General features: G+C 44.2%; 1 protein-coding gene across 1 annotated transcript in view; it reads right to left on the bottom strand.

Annotated features, from left to right (window-relative positions):
* The window catches only part of GRIN3A (glutamate ionotropic receptor NMDA type subunit 3A), a 263,518-nt gene that overhangs the window by 145,792 nt on the left and 97,604 nt on the right, over positions 1-20,122 (bottom strand). The window lies entirely within an intron of this gene.

The following is a 20,122-nucleotide window of genomic DNA, read 5'->3' on the forward strand; positions in this document are numbered from 1 at the left end:
TTGAAGAGATCGGGTCGAAGGCTGAAGGTGGTTTGAGTTTTTTTGGGGCGATGGTTGCTACTGTATTATTGCCGAAGTGTTCTTGGAGTCTCAGTTTCCTGCTGAATTTGTAGAGGTCTACTGATGCCTCAAATGGGTCAAAGTTGTTAGTTGGGACAAATGACAAGCCCTTAGTCAGGAGGGAAATCATCGGTGTAGTCAGAGTCAAATCGGAGAGGTTAAAGATCAGATCTTCGCTTGTCTGCGTACCCTTTTGCCCAGAGTTTCCTCGACGGGGGTGTGGCCTCTGCCTCTTCCTTTTCCTTGTCGATTGTTCCTGCCACGGGGGCCGCTGGGGCCGGAATCTAAAAAATCTGACTGTGTGCCAGATTGTTCCGTGTCTGAGGCTGAGGTGGAGGAGCCTGTGTTAAGGCGGTAGGGGTTCCTTTGGCCCTGCCTCCTATTCCTGTAGGGGCCCTGTTGGCGACGTGTACCCTGGTCACCGGATAGCCACCGGTATACGTTGTGATTCTGGTAGTCCGTGGTGACAGTGGCTAATTTATTTCGCTTGAAAGCGACGAGGTCACGTTTGTACTCTTCAATTTGGACCCTCAATTTCTCGATTAGATTGCAGCTTTTGTCACTCTTGATGGCTGCTAGATGTGTGATGCCGAATGTGTCGATGTTACTCTTGACTTTTTTCAGCTAGTAGTGATCCAGAATTGGACTCAGTACAATGCGGAGATCCTCCGCCAACTCTCCGATACCCAAACCTACAAGCAGGTCCCACAAAACCCCATCCCTGACTTCAAACGCCGGGTCGACTCTCTGCTCAACGTCGCCCTATCACACCATTGGATCTCACAAGACAACCACAGCTTCCTCACTGTACCCTTCCCTGTGTGCCCCATCATCTACACGTTACCCAAGATACACAAATCTGATACTAATCCCCCCGGCAGACCGATCATCTCAGCCCGCAACTCATTGCTCCAACCCCTGGCTATCTTCATCGACTGTTTTCTACAACCCCTGGTAACATCTGGACATACCTACATTCGAGACTCCAGTGATTTCATCACACAACTGCAATCTGTGAACCTTGATCATGAACCATTATTGGCAACAATGGACGTCAGCTCTTTATACACGGTAATACCCCATGATGACGGCCTCCGGGTACTCAAGAAAAAACTAGATACCCGTGACACTCCACACCCGCCGACCGATTTCCTCGTGGACCTAGCCTCATTAATCCTTCGATGTAACCACTTCATGTACCTCCAACGGTACTACATCCAAATTGCAGGGACCGCGATGGGGTCTAACCTAGCCCCATCATATGCGTGCCTATACATGCAGGAGTATGAAGATCAACACATCCTACCCAGATTCGGGGAGAAGATATCAATCTTCAAACGTTACATAGATGATATATTTCTGGTGTGGCAAGGCTCAAAAAATGAACTTTTGGAAATGATAGCTCATCTCAACGGGTTGTCTAACCCCATCCGCTTCACCCACTCCATCGACACAACCTCTATCAGCTTTTTAGATATCTGTGTAACCATATCCAACAACCAATTGCAAACCAGCCTGTTCCGAAAAACTACAGACCGGAATACACTCTTGACCACAAGCAGCCAACATCCTCCATCTCTAAAAGAGAATCTACCAGTGTCTCAGTACATGCGGGTGATGCGCAACAATAGTAACACAGACATCATGGAAGAGCAACTGAGAGCAATGACCGATCGCTTCAGGAACCGAGGATATACCAAACATGTCCTTAACAGATGCCTCAAGAAAGCCAAGATCAGAATGGCACAGCGAAACGATGGAGATACAAGAGCTCCCAACAAGAACCCTCGTATGACATTTGTAAATACTTTCAACCACGCATCCTCTACACTGAACAAAAGTCTGCATAAAAACTGGCCATTGATCTCATCTGACCACAACATGAAGCTACAAAGATACTCACACCCCATGATGGCATATCGAAAGGGCCCGAATTTAAAGCAGCTTTTGATGCGCCCCACAGTGCATCCTGAACCAAAACAAAACACATCCTGGCTCCTCACTCAGCGTCCTGGCTGCTATAAATGCACCGGTTGCACTACTTGCAATGGTATGCTTACCGGTCCTTCCTTCCCTCATCCACTATCTGGGAAACCAATCAAGATACGATTCCGCCTTCACTGTCTCCTAGACCACGTAATATACCTCCTAACTTGTCCCTGTGGGCTGGCATACACAGGTATGACCACCCGGAAGTTCAGGGAACGTATGGCGAACCATAGGAACTCAATCCGAACAGCAATAGAAACTGGTAAAACTGATTTACCAATACCAAGACATTTCCTCGCAGCTGGGCATCAGGTCGCAAGTCTGCGATGCAGACTGATTGATTGGATCCCGCCACCCCCAAGAGGTGGTGATCGTGGGCTCCTATTAAAAAAGAAGGAGAGTCGCTGGATTTATGAACTGGGGACACTTGCCCCAAGGGGTTTGAATGAAAATAACCCCCTCAACATATTCCTCAAATGACTGCTTGAAATGTTCACACTATTGTAATTTTGCAAGTTTTTCTGGTCCTGCTGTTGTTCTTTTCTCCCACCTCATCTCCTATTTCCGTTTAAGTGTAAATTTGTACAGTTTGGTTTGACTATATCTTCATATTTTTCTGTATTTTCTTATATTTTCTTATATTTTCCTACTATTTTTCTACATTTGTTTGTATACTTTTAAATATCTTATATTTGCTCTGTCACTGGTCCTCTATGCAACTGGTGGTATAACACTAGCAACACAATTGTTATTATACCTTATACCACCCACTGGTGTGCCCTCCACATATAGCCACTGGTATTATGGGTGATATCACACATTTAGTCTATGTTGATCCCTCTACCGTGTCTAATGAGTCTGCGCCTGGTTTCCTTCAGCACCTACGCTGGTTATATGCCGGCATACTGATCGAGTCCGATCACGTGCTGCGCATGTCTCTTTAACACCTTTTTTTCCTCTATACATACCCGTTCGAACATTTGGATACCTGACACGTCACACGTCCCCTAGTGGCGTGTGCAGGTAGCTTCGTCTAATTATCTGAAACGCACACACCTCTGTGTTGCGTTCCACGCCCGCGATACGTCACTTCCGGTGTCCGGACATCCGGCACTGGCTTGCGCATCACCCTGCGGTCCATTCCAGCCGCTCACTTCCGGGTCGCGTCACACAGGATGTGACGTCATCCGGCAGAAACGGCGGGACCCAGCGCAAATAGACTTCCGGCTTTGTGCTATTTAAACCAGGCCAGCACAGCTCCTTCAGTGGATGTCTACCACTGCTCCATGCTGGTTTGCATGCAGCGCACCTGTACTTTGTTGATTCCTCCATTGACTCACCTGTACCGTAAGTTTTTCTATGTCCACACCATGTTTAAGCACTTAAATTTGTACTGGCACTTTTTGGGCTGTTTACATTGTTTTTGTGCTTACTTAGGCTCCTTGATAAAGGTCCATTATGTACGGACCGAAACGTCGGAGCATGGTGATGTTATCCCTTTGACCTGTCTACTCATCTTGTGAATAAAAACACTATTTGATTTTTATCAAAAACTTGACTGTTTTTTGGATAAAGTGGCGAGTGCCTGTGTCTCTAGTTTAGAGAAACCACTTTCTGTCTATTGGAGTTCGGAGTACCCTCTGCACCCCTTCACAGGACACCCCACCGTTGGCTTTACCTCCCCCAGTGAGAGTGCGGTCTACAACTATAACATTATATATATATATATATATATATATATATATATATATATATAGACAGGGGGTTGGCGGCACTCGGAATAATAATAGACACCATATATATATATATACACACACCACATGAAAAGCCTGTGTTTGTCCCTCTGCCCCTTACTCTGGAGGTCTCCTAGTGCTGCCTCTGATTAAAAACCCTCCTATGACTAAGCTGCTGCTGCTGTTCTCCATGGACCTGAGAAGCATGTAATGAGCTCCACCAATCAGAGCTCAGCACAAACTTCTCAGCCTCTGTCCTCTGGTGCAAAGTGTCATGGGACTTAGTCAACTCCCAGAAATGCACTGCACACTTGTGCAATCAGTGTGCCTTGCCTCCCGATGCTCAGCACCATAAATCATTGTCACATTGGCAGATAGGTGAAGCTGCAGCACTACCCCACCCATGCACAAAACATTTAGCTAAAAAAGAAAAAAAAAAACAACTTACACATTTTTTTGGTCAAAAATACATGACAACCACAGGGGGCCCCTAGCTAGAGGGGGGCCCAGGGGCACTGACCCCTTGTGCCTCCATTATAATCCGGCCCTGTGTTGCACATCATGCTGGGAACTGGAGTTACCCAACACCTGGAGCCACATAACTACCACACCACTAATGTCGGATATCTCATTGGATGTACTGTTATGTCAATTATTCAAGGGGTGAGGCATGGCCACACTCAAAAAACCCACCAAGGGGACCCTTGTTCCTGGAGAAGGACAGGACACACCTCATGGTCGCCCTGCAGTGATATGTTGCAACTAATGTTGATGTTGGATACACATATGTGGTTGTTGTGATTGTTGATGTGTAGAAATGTGTAGGTAAACATTAGACAAATTATTTACTTACGGCTACTTGAGCCATCCTGGTCACCGCTGGTTGGCTGTGCGGTGGTTGGGGGGGTCTGGAGCAACGAGAATGATGGTCCCGGAGTCTGGACCACGGTAGTGGCTGTTACTGGGGAGTGGAGAGGTTTGGGGGTGGGTGGTGGAGAGGTATAGGGGGGTTGGAAATGGGGTGGGGAGGGGGGGGTGGGGGTTGGGGAGGTGGTGGGGGTGGGGGTTGGGGAGGTGGTGGGGGTGGGGGTTGTGGAGGGGGAAGGGGATGGGGAAATTGTGTGGGTCCAAACAGCACCCTGTGTCTCTTCTTCTTCCTCCTCCTCTTCTTCCTCCTCCTCCTCTTTCTTCTCCTCCTCTTCCTCTTCCTCCTCCTCCTCTTCCTCCTCCTCCTCTTTCTTCTCCTCCTCTTCCTCTTCCTCCTCCTCCTCTTCCTCCTCCTCCTCCTCCTCTTCCTCCTCCTCCTCTTCCTCTTCCTCTTCCTCCTCCTCTGGCTGCTCCGGGGCTGCCTGGTCCCGGCGTGCCTGCTCCCGGGCTTCTCTGGCGGCTCTTGCCCGTGCTGCAATGTTCATGTTGATGGCATAGAAATCGAAGATTGGGATTCATAAAAAAGGGGGAAAGAAAAATTCACATTAGTCATGCTCATAACCTTCCAAATGATCATTGCTGTGATATTTCAGACATTTATCATGCTAACTATTTGATATCCTACACCAAAAAACTGAGCAACTACTTAAACCCCCCCCTATACCCCCCATATACACCCATATACACCCCCCTATACCCCCCATATACACCCATATACACCCCATATACACCCCCATATACACCCCATATACACCCATATACACCCCCATATACACCCCATATACACCCATATACACCCATATACACCCCCATATACACCCCATATACACCCATATACACCCCCATACTCAGCAACCTATTTTTAAAAAGTACACACAACATTGCTAAAAAACGCAGACATACTAGTAATCAAAACTTACATTGGGCAATATGGCGGCGAAGGCTGCACAGTAGAACGGGCTGCCGCCGGCGCAGGTCTGACCAGCGCCGCTCAACCTGTCCCAGGCTTCTGCGGACGCCGGTCGTGGAAAATATCAGGCGGCGGGCAGCATTATACGCCCGCCGCTTGTCCGCATTCGAAACATATGGGCCCCTGGGCCCCAGGTGACGGTCCATGACGTGGACCAGGGCCAACAGCTCAGGGGTCGAGAATGGCCTAGCTCTGTTTGCTGTCATGGTGGCAATGGCGCAGTTATTAATTGCAGGTACATATATCACTTTTGGTGCTTGCTGATTGGTTGAAAAAATTGTTTGTTTGGTATTAACTTTATTAATCCCTCTTACATTAACAAACTGGATGCGAATAGAAACTTACGCGGACCGTTCCGATATACACACCACAACCAACAGCATGCATTCAATGTATAGAGAGGAACTGTATATATACAGTGTGCGGAAAATAATACACGCACCCCCGTCTACTCATAACTACGCTGCTTAAAGGAGGCTCAATACACCGATTGCCATGAAGAGAAAAGTACTGTATATATAGTATGCGGAAATTAATACACGCAACCGTCTACGTATAACTACGCTGCTTAAAGGGGGCACGATACACCGATATGCATGGAGAGGAGTACTGTATATACAGTAGGCGGAAAATAATACACGCAACCCTCTACTTATAGCTACGCTGCCTAAAGGGCCACAATGCAACATGTTGCTGTATGACAATTTCATACACATTACATATGTAAGGAAAGCATTATATCGTGATGTTTTGAAATGTGACTCACAAAGCATACACGAACTCCAACAGATACCAGCTGACAACACTCGTCATTGGAATGACAGGTGCCCACATTTCACGATGTAGCACAATGCTCCACAACCTGTGTATGTGCATATACAGGTGTTTGATCAGGTGCGTTGAGACCTGCGTAATTTAAGCGGGAATTATCGGCGGGAAATATCGGCGTAAATTTGCATCTACATTGCGGGAAAAAATATACGCCCCCTTGTTCATGGTGGGAAATTAACATATAAATATTCAGTCAGATGCAGGCCACAATTGCTGCAAACATGTCTGACTCTGACGATTCAGCAGCAGAGGACGCTCTGCAGAGAGCACAAGCAGAATCCCTGCTTGAAGCATTACAGAAGAGGGAACAGGAGCGGAGAAGGAGGGCCCAAGAGAGGAGTAGCCTGCAAGATCAAGCGGGCCCCTCAGTAACAGGCCCTGGTGAACCTCCACCAGCTCCACAAGGGCCAAGCAACCAGCCAGAACAAGAGGTTGCATCTCTCCAAACAGGTGTGACCCAGCAGGTGCATGGTGAGAGAACTGGGGCCACCAGAAAACGTGCTGCAACATCGAGTGTGAGGACTGAGCAGGATACCACCACCAGAAAGAGAAACCCTGCATTTGTAGAGGCCGAAATGCGAATTCTAGTGCCCAGGGCACGCGAATGGATTGAGTTGGCAACCAGGAAGCCGGGTGCCAGTGCAAGGAGAAACCTTTGGGAGAAGATCACAGAGGAAGTGAACCAGGTGTCACCAGTGGTCAGAACTTGGGACGCGGTGAAGAAAAGGTTAGTGTGTTTGTCAGGGCAATTTTTCAGCAGTCTCCAGCAGGAACTGAGGCCCTTATTCTAGTTCACTCTTTCTGGCCAAATATTTCTTAGATGGACCAAACCATGTGCACTGCAGGTGAGGCAGGTGTTACTTGTGCAGAGATAATCAGATTTGGGTGGGGTTTTACACCTGCCTCACCTGCAGTGCACATGGTTTTGTCCATCTAAGAAATATTTGGCCAGAAAGAGTGAACTAGAATAAGGGCCTCAGTTCCTGCTGGAGACTGCTGAAAAATTGCCCTGGTCTTTGTCCCCCTGATAATGTCATATGTGTGTACATATGTTACATGTATGTTTTGAGACTAATAGAAAGGTGTGTTTGTAGATAGTGCTACACTTCAATGTCACATGTGAACACAACCATGTCTAATAACCCACATTGATATATGAAACATGCACCATTGGTGTGATGTGAGGTTATGGGCACAGTTCTGCTCATGTGAAGTATGTGATGGGACAAGAGAAAGTGTGTTTTTGAAAGAGTTGTTGTAACATGTTCCATATGATGCTACTGAAACAAGAATGAGCAAACTGTGCACATGTAGCTGGTGAAAAACTACACATCCCAGTATGCCATTCCATAGTTAAATTACTCCATAATAACCACATTGTCAAGCTATGGTGAAATGTGTAGTTTCACACCAGGTGGAGGTGCCTAATTTGGCCATGGATGATGTCATTTCTGCATAGTGATGTATGTATGTGCATTTAGTGGCCTAATGAATGAGATGAGACACTGAAATGCCTCCTAATTGAGACATTAATGTGTGTGTGGGACACATATGGCAAAAAAACATAAGATCACCCACACTAGCAAATGTCACGTAGCTAGGGGTACCACATAGTCCCTTTAATTCCGGACACATATTAATTACACAGGTTCTGTGGCTGGCTGACTTCAAGACTCCACTTCACCTAATTTTAAACTGCCACAGAACCTGTGTAAGTAACATGTGTCCGGAATTAAAGGGACTAGGTGGTAACCCTACACGTAGCACAGTGGTGCACATATCTCATGGTGATATTTGTATTTTTAAACTTGTAGGTGGACTGACTTCAAAAGTGCACTGAAGAAGAAGATGACTGACCGGTACAACCACAGCATGTCCACCGGGAGAGGTCCTATGCCTGACCATTTGGAGTATACCCCCCTGGAGCTGGACTCCTGTGACGTGATCGATGTGGCCGAGGTCAGGGGGATCTCCAATATGGACAGTGAGCTCCCGGCGGAGGTCTTTGCTGCTGCTTTTGATGGTAAGTCACAGTAATGCATTGTATTTAGAAAGATATTTTTGATTGCGTATGTGATGGTGACATTGTTTTCAATTCTTATCCTAGAAGAAGCAGAAACACAGTATGTACCGGCAGCATCTTCCTCTGCAGAGCCACAGGTGGAGCAAGTGGTCCAGCCTCCACCAACACATCGCCCCCAGCCCCAGCCACAGGAAACATGGACTGAGAGCCTGTTGGTGACGCTGGACAGGATCGAGCAGCAAGGGGTGGATGCTGCGATCCGTCAGCAGCAGGTGGCGGATTTTCTGGCGGAGTGGAAGGCCACAAACCAGGTGCAGGTTGAGGCCTTGAACCGCATTAATGAAACTCTGGCGGCTGGCATGCTAAGCATTGGCCAACACCTCAGCCGCCAGAATGAACTTCTTGCGGAGCAGCTGTCCACCGCCAGGTCCCTAAGGGACAATCCCCCATCTGCTGCCCCACCCCAAGCTGCTCCCCAACCTTCCACCTCGGCTGACCCTCCTGTGTCGACTAGGGGAAGACGCCGAAAGCCAGCTGAGCCAAAGGCCCCTGTCCCCAAGGCCCCATCTAAAAGGGGCAAAAAAGGGCCCAAATGAGACCTGGTTCACTTCCTCTGTGGTTGGAGGCCAAAGGTTTAAATTGCACTGGACATCCGCTTCCTGAGTTGGCCATCGATCCATTTGCGTGCCATGGGCATGAAAGTTCGTATTTTGACCTCTACAAATGCAGGATATTTTTTTTTGGTGGTGTGTATCTTGCTTAGTATTCACCCTGGTTGTTGCAGTACGTATTCTGGTGTCCCCATTTCTTTCACCATTGCATTTGCAGGGTAACACATGTTTGGAGATATGCAACCTCTTGTTCTGGCTGTTTTATTATTTGTGTGTCTATTTTATTTGGTTATTTGATTTCTCACATTAAAGTGTCAAGCTGTGATGCTGAACAGCAAATACATTTATTTTACAAATTAAATCTAAATTGTGGTATGTGTAATTTCTTGTGTGAAACAAATACTAGATTTATGTGTACTTACTGACCAGGGTATTTTTGAACATTTGTTGAAGTGTGGTCGAAGTTTCCCATGTGTAACCCTCTCCATGGCCATTCCCATGTTCCTATCCAACTTTTCCCTGCTAATTAGTTTGTGTCAGCACATGTGCAGAGCAACTTAATAGGTGAGAAAGCAGTTTGTGTGCAGGTGAGGTAGCTCCTACAGTAGTAGGTAAAAGCAGGTCCAGAACAATGCTTTCCTCATGGAGTGGGTGAGGCAGACAAACAAGGGTGAAAAGGTACATTTGTGTAGGAATGCATATGTGTCCTCCCTAAAAAAAGATGTGTGAATGGGCCAAACATGATAAATTAGCTTGTGAACAAACATGCCTAACTTTTTAAATATATATGATTTGACAGTGTCATAAGCAGATGTAGGAATCCTTTGTTAGAGAAATGAGAGTGCAATAATGTGATTGGTGGCATCTTACATCCAGAGTGTAGTCAAATCCAAATCATAGCAGATGAGATAGTGGTACAGGTCATTATTTTGGGTACTATACAAAGATTGTGTGGAAAATAGTGGTCATGGGCTTCAAACATTGCTGAAACATCCTTTGTAGGTGTTAGATGTGGTTTATGTTATTGTATCCTAAATACAAAACCTATGTTAGTATTAGAGTGAACACGTTGACACATGTCGACTTGTGTAGATTGAGTTTGCTACTGCGTAAAGTCTATGAAAGCACGTAGTGAATGTGTCTGTTTAGCAAATACCTACCTTAGCGTATAAAAAGATTCTTACCTTAAATTAAACAAACCTTTAAATGTGGAGAAGTATAAAAACATAAGCTTCCAATGTGTTTGCGTGCTGTGTGTGTGGCTTGCAGGTAGTGAAATCATGCTTTGGACTTAATAGACTGCAGCATTGCTTATTACATTCAGGTGTATGTGTTTGAGTAGTAATCAGCGTAAATTAGCCAACTCAGGCGCACGCTGGCATGCGGTATCTGTAGGGGTGGTTTGAGCTGGCGGTTGGCGGCCGCCTGTTTGGTGTCCGAAATGAACGGTGCCTTAGTCGATCGTGCGGTAGTAGCACCGCTCATTTTTTGTGCACACCCCCGTGTACGCCCATATTTACGCCCATTTTCCCTCATTATTTCGGCCGCTCCCATCAACACGCCCCTATGCCGCCCCATTACCCGTACGCTCGCGTACAGGTTTTTTCGCACGTTGAGACCCCGGCCGTAAGCGTTGTGGAGTGTTCGCGCCGGCGCATTAGCGTATCTGCACATGCGCAGATCATGAAAAACCCCAGGACGTACGCGTACGGCCCGGCCGCTCCAACCAGAATAAGGCCCTTGGTGTCAAAAAATCAGGAATTTTCTTCTGAGGAGGGGCATGCTATTTTTATTCATGTGCTGTAAGCACATGAATATATATTTAATTTTAAAAAATATATATACAGTATATATTTTTTTTTTTTTACACAGCAGCCAGCAGGGGGCGCCGGAGCCGAGCCGCTCATTACATATTCATATATTCACTGCACCCGATGTTACAATCGGGTATAGTGAATATACGCGGCCCACTGCTGGCACCCCCGGGGGGCAGTCTGTGCTGCCTGGCACCCGGGGAGCCCACCTGCCCCCCACAAACGTTCAGGGGCAGGCAGAGAGACTTCCATCTCTCTGCCTGGCACCCTCCTCAGGCTCCCTGCGGCATTCGCCGCAGGAGCTCATATTCGCCTGTCAGGGGCAGCGAGCCCCTGACACGTTGAATACCAGAGCCCGCTGGCTCCGGAACGTGGCGAATGTGCAGCGAATCCTAAAAAGGATTCGCTGCACCTCGCAGGTATTCACATTGAATACCGCCCAATATCTTTTGTCAACATCTTTCGTCCAGGACACTGGGTTCAATGGAAATGTCTTTCAACCAAATTGGTCAAAAAAATTGTACAGTGTGTATGCACCTTTACAAAATGCTTCAGATTTGAAGACACACCTGAATATTATTATATATCAGTTATATTTTTGTGTATATGTTATTCATTATATATTAATATGCTATATGGTTATGTGTGGTAATTCAGATCTCTACGCACCTAGATATCTTGAGTGCAGTATTTAATTAATATTTAGGTTCTTTCTAATTAGTAACCAGTTATATGCTGGTTTCATCAATTTATTAGGTGCGATTACACAGTCACACCATAAGTCTGCTGCTATCACTTATTTAAATAAATACCATGAATATATTAGTATTTTTAAACATTATTTTGTTCTTTTATATATTCAGCGCCTAATATTTTGAGGGTAACCTAAAAACTAAAGCACTAAACGAAGAGGGTTAAGGTAAGGCTACTAGGAGGAAGATTAGGGTTAGACACTAATTGGAAAGGTTAGGTTTGGCGTGGAGGTTTGGCGTGGGGGTTTGGCATCAGGTAGAGGGGATTAGGTTGCAATAGGGGGAGAGGTAAAATATACTTACCAAGCTCCTGTTGGTCTTCTGTTCAGCGGGATGTTTCATCAACTTCCACTCATTCTTTTAGTCCTAATAAATAATTATTTTCAATGCAAGAATTATAGTTTTCCTCCCTCATGACATGGGGTATCCTGGTCTCCAGACTCCCACACCCCATTTCACAACTCCCACATGTTTCATTGAAATCTATATCTAAAATGATACCCAATCTACACCTTGTATGATGGATCCAATTAGGTATGTCTAAACTTAGCAATATTCTGGATGGCCAGTATATACTCCCCCTTTCTGACCTCCAGCAAATATTTTCTCTTCCTCATTCTGAAATACTACATTATATTAAAATTTGCCACTGGTGGAATACCGTCCCTTCCCACATTAGTCCTCCTAACAACTAAGTCCCACAAATTTACACTCGCCTTAATTTATCAAACTCCAGAGGGGACATTATGTTTTGGTACAACCTCCTGAACACCCCTAAATCAAATTCACAGACAAAATGGGAAGCTGACCTAGGTATAACCTTCTCAGAAGCCCAATGGAGCAAAATCTTCCGCTCCTCTTATTCTATGTCAAAGTGCATGAACCACGCCAAGATGCTCATAAAACTGATTACAGACTATACTTAACCCCAGCCAGACTACACTCCTTCTGGCCCATGTGTTCTAAGTTCTGATGGAGGCAATGTGGAAATATTGGTCATATATACCATATATTCTGGTCATGCCCCCTCCTTACTGCTTATTGGAAGGATGTATTTGACTTAGAAAACCAGGTCCTAGATATAGCAATATCACCTACCCCCTCAATAGCGCTATTCAATATATTTCCCAACACCGTTCTGCCCCATAAAAGCTATGTCCTATGTCACATTTTTATTGCGGCCCGCGCAGCCCTGGACCAGTGCTGGAAACAATCTCCTTAACTTATAAAAGTTATCCAGAAAATGAACTTCAACTACACCATTGAATCACAGTACCTACCCTACTTGAGCTCTGCCTCTTCTTCATTGGTTCGCTGGTCTCTTTGGCACGAATATGTTAATGAAAGAGCGGGTGCATCGCTCTTCCCCACACCATCTCAATGCAACCCCCTCCAATTTAGCCTTAAGGAAAAGCACTCAGACCCTACAAACTCTCTGTGATTCCCTAACCCACCACTACATGATATGTATAAGTTTTTCTGCCCATTTCCTGTATTAACTGCTTCATGATTTATTTTTTATTGATTCACATGGCCACTATGGAACTAACCTGTATTACTATCTTGGACATTTCTATATTTGATGTTCTTGTTTACTTACTACAATTTCATTGTGTACAGTAGAATGCTTTATCTTGTTTGTATTTTTACAGAATCTATGTGTACCCCCTCGCTGCACCCCCCTGTTTATTCCCACCCCCCTTTTTTTCTTTATTCTGTATCCCTTCATTGAAAATTGAAACATTTTCAATAAAATATTGATGTTTGAATTACAGTTTTCTAACATACAAGATTAAATTAGAGACTTTACCGTAGTCAAAATACAACTGTATTCCATAAATAATGAGAGAGCTTTGTGTAAATTACTAATCAGTGCAACTGTATACTTGTGTGATATGCAGTGCCATGAAGCATTTAACAATGAATGTTTAATGAAAAGCAAAGGCAAAAAAACCCCTGCTTTTAATAGATTGATGTATTTTTCTTGATATGTGAAAATGAATAGGGTGAATAACAAGCATTAATCTTTCATGTTCACAGTCATAGGTTAATAGTATTGAAGGTACTGTACCAGGAAAAACCTCCACCTCTCCAAACAGAACTTGATAATTATGTTTACAGGCTTTCAGAGCCAACATTCATATGACCCTATCATTTTATATAGATAAAGCTTCACCTATCATCTATCAAATGGTGGGCGGCATTGCTGAGTAACATTGCAGCAATAGTCAACTTTTTGTCCATTTATTTCAATATATCAAGTACATCTCAGTGCAGATACAATACAGATATAACAATTATGCAATATGGTGCTATTATCAATAAATATGTATATTATGCAAACTAAATAAATGAAAACTTTAGGCCGGATGTAATGTTGCCGAAGTTCGGCATCATTTATCTATCATTACATACAGTGTGGGAAACCAGCAGAACCAGGACTTAAAAAAAAAGGGGGGTTATCACTTCCAAGGTAAAACCCCACCATGTAAGTGATTAAACCTTCAAGAAAACGTCCGAGTTTGGCCTGCATCCGCCTGGCTGCTGAACTTGCGTGTCATTACATTCAGCCCTTGAACTCAATAAAACTGAAAATTCAAAAGATTGTGAATATGTCAGTCCCTTTCCAATACAAGCTACATAAACAAAAGCTTGATTAATGATTCCAATGTGTGAGTTTTAGACCATGTTACAATGAACACAAAACACAAACAATTGAATTACAAAAGACCTCAGTTCAAGTTTTTTTTAGAAGCTTTCTTTAGGTGGTGCAGCTAAGGGTGTGTGGGAATGGGGGAGGGGTGGCACATATGCCCAGGTGATGGAGGGAGGGAGACCACCAGTGAGGAGAGCTGTAATTACCATCAGCTGCCATTTTGTGAAGCAGGGTAAGCAGGGAATTGGGATGGTCAGTATACCACTATCCCCTCTTAGCAGCTGTGCTCTGCAGCAATAGAATGTATGGACCATTCTCCAATATTTTCTGTATTTTAAGGCTGCAACTGCTGTTCATTGTATTATACAGTATGGTGGTTACTGATGCTCTCTGCATTATATGGCCTCCGCTGTTATGTTTGAATTATATGACAGCCCCTTTGATATCTGTATTATATGGAAGTCACTGTCACTCTGTATAATATGGTAATCATATGGGTAACTAATATCTTATTGGGGCAGGGACACCGAAATAATACCTTGCTCTTGGTGGCAGAAAGCATCTCTTTCTCCCTGCTTTAGAACCCATGTACAGTGTTCCTGCTAATGCACTGCCGTACTCCTGCAGCAGCCAGTCTTGAAATTTATAATGTCATTTAGATTATCTGGACAAAATCTTTACTCACACCAAGTGGTCACCTGTGTAAAGACTCCATCTGAAGTATAACATCTTCCATTTTTTACTATAATAATGAGAATTAATGACATCTCCATTTTTGGCTATAAGGATTCGGAAAAGAATGTATTCAAATACTGTGCTCCATGTCTTATAGGATATAGAATTTCATAAGTGCAGCTTAAAAAAAAAATGTTATTCCATCCACATTGTAATACAATCTAACCTCTCCTTCAAAAGAACACAAAAAGAATTATCTGTGTTCATTAATGAACTACATACTGTATATCTAAAACAGGCATGTCCAACGTTGGCCCTCCAGATGTTTTGAAACTACACATCCGAGCATGCTTTGCAATAGTTTTAGCCTTCACTAATAGCAAAACTGTGGCAAAGCATGCTGGGATGTGTAGTTTCACAACATCTGGAGGGCCACCGTTGGACATGCCTGATCTAAAACATCACAATTCATTGTAAAATATAACCGTTCTAGTACATAAGTCTATATTTCCTAAAATACAAAATGTAATTATTAATTCTATCCACAACATTTTAACTATATAAATGAACAATCATTACAGCACAGTAAAAACTTGTTAATGACTGCAGTCAGATCTCAAGTACTTACAACCTTGCATACCTACATTAGTATTTCCCTTCATTCCCTTTAACACTGCTAGAACCACAAAGGATAGTAACATTAAGATATGTGACTATACAAGGTACTATAACACTGCCGCAAGAATTTGTTCTTCATTTACAGGAAACCTGGAGATATATTTGGTGTAGATTTTCTCTATTATCAAAGATTTCTGAAATAATCTGGGTAATTAGTTCCCCCGCATGACTCAAATAATGCATATGATCATCTAGCTCAGGGCTATTTTAATTTCAGCTGTTCATTTAAACTGTTGAATAATAACCAATTGAAATGTTTTTCAGTTTTATTCTTAAACAATTAAGTAGTTAAAATAGTTTATCTTAGAGGACAATAGGTAATACTTATTGTGTTGTGAACAAATTATCTTACTGAAAACAAAAGTAGAAAAGGAAAAGAACACAAAGGGTGACATTCTATGGGATGAGATTTGTGTTTTTTGTGAATATTAGTAAAAAAAATGGCGACATCGCATTTTTCATTGAAATCGCATATTTAATAGGATGCGCTAAGGGACGGATATCGCATATTATGTGCGATAACTCATGCGGACCAAAAGTGCGTGAAAATTTTTTTATCGCATCCAGATGTTTTCGTACAGAAAAGAATACAAATCGCTTATTTAATGCAATGTGTTTTCGCAAATCGCTGTTTAGGTGTCTAATAATCGCACTTTTTTCAGACCAGGTTTTGTTGGGCGATTTGGCCCAGAACTCACTTTGGTCAAGTGCACACATGGTTAATTTCAGCACAGGTGCCCTCAATTTCACTCAGAAACACCCCTACATAAACCCCAACATCATTAAGGACACCTGTGAGGGTTTGAGACATGGAGATTTTGCAGAGTGGTTTGGAGTTGCTTATTTGTGATGTGGCCCATTTGGAGGAGCTGCGCAGGAGGGAGGAAGCTGCGCACCAGATCCAGGTAGCCCCTTGACTACTGCGTACCCCACGTATGTATCGTGCTCGGCTTTACCTGGACTCCCTCTCGGATCAACAGGTTGGGGGATGTTTAGGCTGAACCGCATTAACCTGTTGGACTTATATGTGCAGGTGAGAGATGATTTGGACCCTTTTGGGGAGGCAACTATGCAGTGTCTGGGCTGCAGAAATTAATGTGTACCCTCTACTATTTGGCCACAGGCTCCACTCAGTCTGTGACCTCATGGTCCTTGGGAGTATCACAGCCCACTTTCTCTAAGCATTTTACTCAAGTGTTACTTGCTTTAAAAAAGTTGTGGCGGACATACATCAGATTCCCCAGTTCTGAGTTGGAGTGGCAGGACCACAAGGTGGCTTTCTATAGACTCTCAGCATTCCCTCATGTGCTGGGAGCTATAGACTGCACACACTTTGGGATTAGAGCACCGCACGTGCGGGGCCAAGTCTATGTCAATAGGTGTGGGCGGCACTCCCTGAACGTGCAGGTTGTTTCCAATGCTCATCTCAAAATCCTAAGTGTTGTCGCAGGCTTTCCTGGGAACTGCCATGACGCCTATATTCTGAGACACTCTGGCCTCTGGAACCGATTTACCCAACAACAAATGCCAGAGGGCTGGCTACTAGGTAAGTACATTTTTACATATTACCCTGTCTGTCCTTATTTGTACCTGCTCTAATGTGTGTGTTTCCAGTTTCACAAGCATATTGATGTTCTACCAGTGTCTCTTGTTTGCACAAAGCACATACCTTACCATATAAGGCAATAACTTCCTATCTGTGTTTTAGGTGACTCAGGATATGGGTGTGTTTCCTGGCTCATGACACCTTTGCGCTCCCCAGAGGGCCCTGCACAGCACCAGTATAATGAAGCCCATATTGCAACCCGCAATGTGGTGGAGCGCACATTTGGCGTTTTGAAAAGTAGATTCCGGTGTTTGGACCGGTCATCGGGTACGCTGCTTTACCACCCTGCAAAAGTAGTGATGATCGTCCAGGCTTGCTGCATGTTGTACAACATAGCCCTGTCCCAACCTGACTATGTGGAGGAGGAACATGCAGCAGTCGTGCAGGAAGCCCAACCTACCACACCTCGGGTAGTGAGCGGTACGCAGAGGGGGAATCTGGTGTGTACAGACATCATCAGCCGTTACTTTTCTGGTAAGCACATGTGCCCTGTATTCCAACATGTACCTTTGCTTTAAGTGTACTCATAAACAAATTATTTAGCAATACCATCTGTTTCCACCCACATTTAGCCTAATACACAGAGCCCAACGGATGCAGCTGGCGGTGCTGACCTATCCCTTGCTGGTATCAAGCTTGTAAGTACATTTGAAACATGTATGAATTAAGTTTGCTGTAAAACATGGCTCGCTGGTGTTGTGGAACTACACATGCCAGCATGCCCTGACACACTATAACCATTACAGTCCAAACAATAAGTGCCAGAGCTTGCTTGAATATGTAGTTCCACAACCTTTGATGGGCCAGGAGTTACCCAACACTACTTTTCAGCAATCCCATTGTCATATACCATTACACTATGTCATATTTCACACAACAATTGGTTCAAAAATAATACACAGACAAAATGGTATGCGTTTAGACATTTTTACTGCAGTATAGTATGTCATAAACAACCTGCATTTTTGTCACTCAGACATTCAAACTGTCGGGGGATGTAACAAGATGTATTGCATATTAGATGCAAATTTAAAAGGTATCAAAAATATGACCTATTTTCTCCCACCATCAGGCCACCCTAAACCACTTCTTGAAGCTGCACCCAGGCCACCACGGGTCCTAATACTCCGACGGGATGGGTAAGTGGGGGAGCCACTTACTGGGGTGCTAGATACACTACTCAGTGTAGATGCTGCTGCACCTACGACATTGCCTTCCATCTGCTGAAGTTGGGCCTGCATACCTATTAAGGCATTGGTCTGCGCTGTGCATGATTGGCTAAGTGCAGCTATACTTTGCGCAAGGCTGCCAATATGGCTATTCTGTTCCCTTACAGCAGAAGTAAGATCTGCAAAACGGGTGTCAATGCTATTAGCAATGCGCACATGAGTACCTACACCAACCCGTACACTACGTGCAATTTTTCTTAATTGAAGAAAAGTGTCACGCATGTACCCCTGGATGTTACCTATTTGCAGGCTTTGGGAGGCCATAAATTCTATTTGTTTCTCCTTGAAATTTACCAAGGAGTTAGCTACTTGTGAAGCAGAAGCTGCTGTATGGGGTGTGTTTGTGGGTGGGGGTGAGTTGGGAGTCACCCCACTTGGGGGAAGATCACTCTGTGATGACGTCTGTATTTCCTCCTCAGCCGCAAAGGTCTCCACGGGTTTCGAGAATGATGTCCATTTCGTCCAACATCATCATAGAGGAATCTGTTGGTTGTGTTCCTAGTTGTACAGTACCTGTGGATACAGATGAAGAGGTAAGTACTGATGCATATATAGGCCAGACTCTCTTCTGGCCTAGGGGTATTATGTACTTACACATGTACCCCGATACAGCATGTAACATTGGCATTAATAATAAGTGAGATGGCTCGGTCAGATTACATTCATTTCCGTTGCAATGTAGCAGCAGGAGATGAATGTAGTGTGAGATATTGTTGATGTGATATGGGTGTGTGTACTGTATGTGTAATGGCCTGTTTTTTGTTCATTTACCTGCTTCCACAGATTCTGCAGCAACGGGCCTTCTTTTCTTTGATGCGTGAGCACTTCGGGACGGACAATCTGTGAAAGGAAAGATGGGCAGCCATTATGCACCTTGCAATGGATAAGCATTTACGGCAAACATGCATTGAAATGACATTAATGGACAATACTTCCTTTAGTTAAGGACTACATTATTTATTCCCCACATTATTTGACATATGTTTTTCACCTGAATTTTTTGTTAGATTATTATTAAACTATTGGACACATTACAGCTGGTGGATAATCTGTGGTATGTAGGCATGGCAGCTAAACCACCAGTACACCAATGTGTTTTTGCCCATATACATGTTAGGCTACTAGAAAGAATGTTAAAGTGTTGATCAATATCAGCAGTTGTGGAACTACAAGGCCCAGCATTATGACCAATTTGAAAGTAGGAGCAGGCAATTTATTGTGCTTGACCTTGCTGGGCTATGTAGTTCCACAGCAGTACTTTACTTAGCATAACAATACAAGTGAACATTACAGTTTGAAAACATTGGCATGTATGTTTAAGATTGCATGTGGTCACACTTACTAGCTCTGGATGACGTTGGCGGCCTATCGGTATCCGCGACGTGCATGCCAGGCAGGACCTCAGGGGGTATGATTCGCTTTAACTTGACCTCATAGGACGTGTAGCAGACAGTGGTGGGGCTTCCTCCGCCAGTCTTGGTGGCCTCCTCCAACTCCATGGCCATTTTACTTTTGAGGTGTCTCTTTATGTCATTGAACCTCTTCTTGACATTTCTGACCAGGCGCTT

Source organism: Crinia signifera, chromosome 1 (assembly GCF_055691185.1).
Source record: "Crinia signifera chromosome 1, ASM5569118v1, whole genome shotgun sequence".
NCBI classification, from domain to species: Eukaryota; Metazoa; Chordata; class Amphibia; order Anura; family Myobatrachidae; genus Crinia; species Crinia signifera.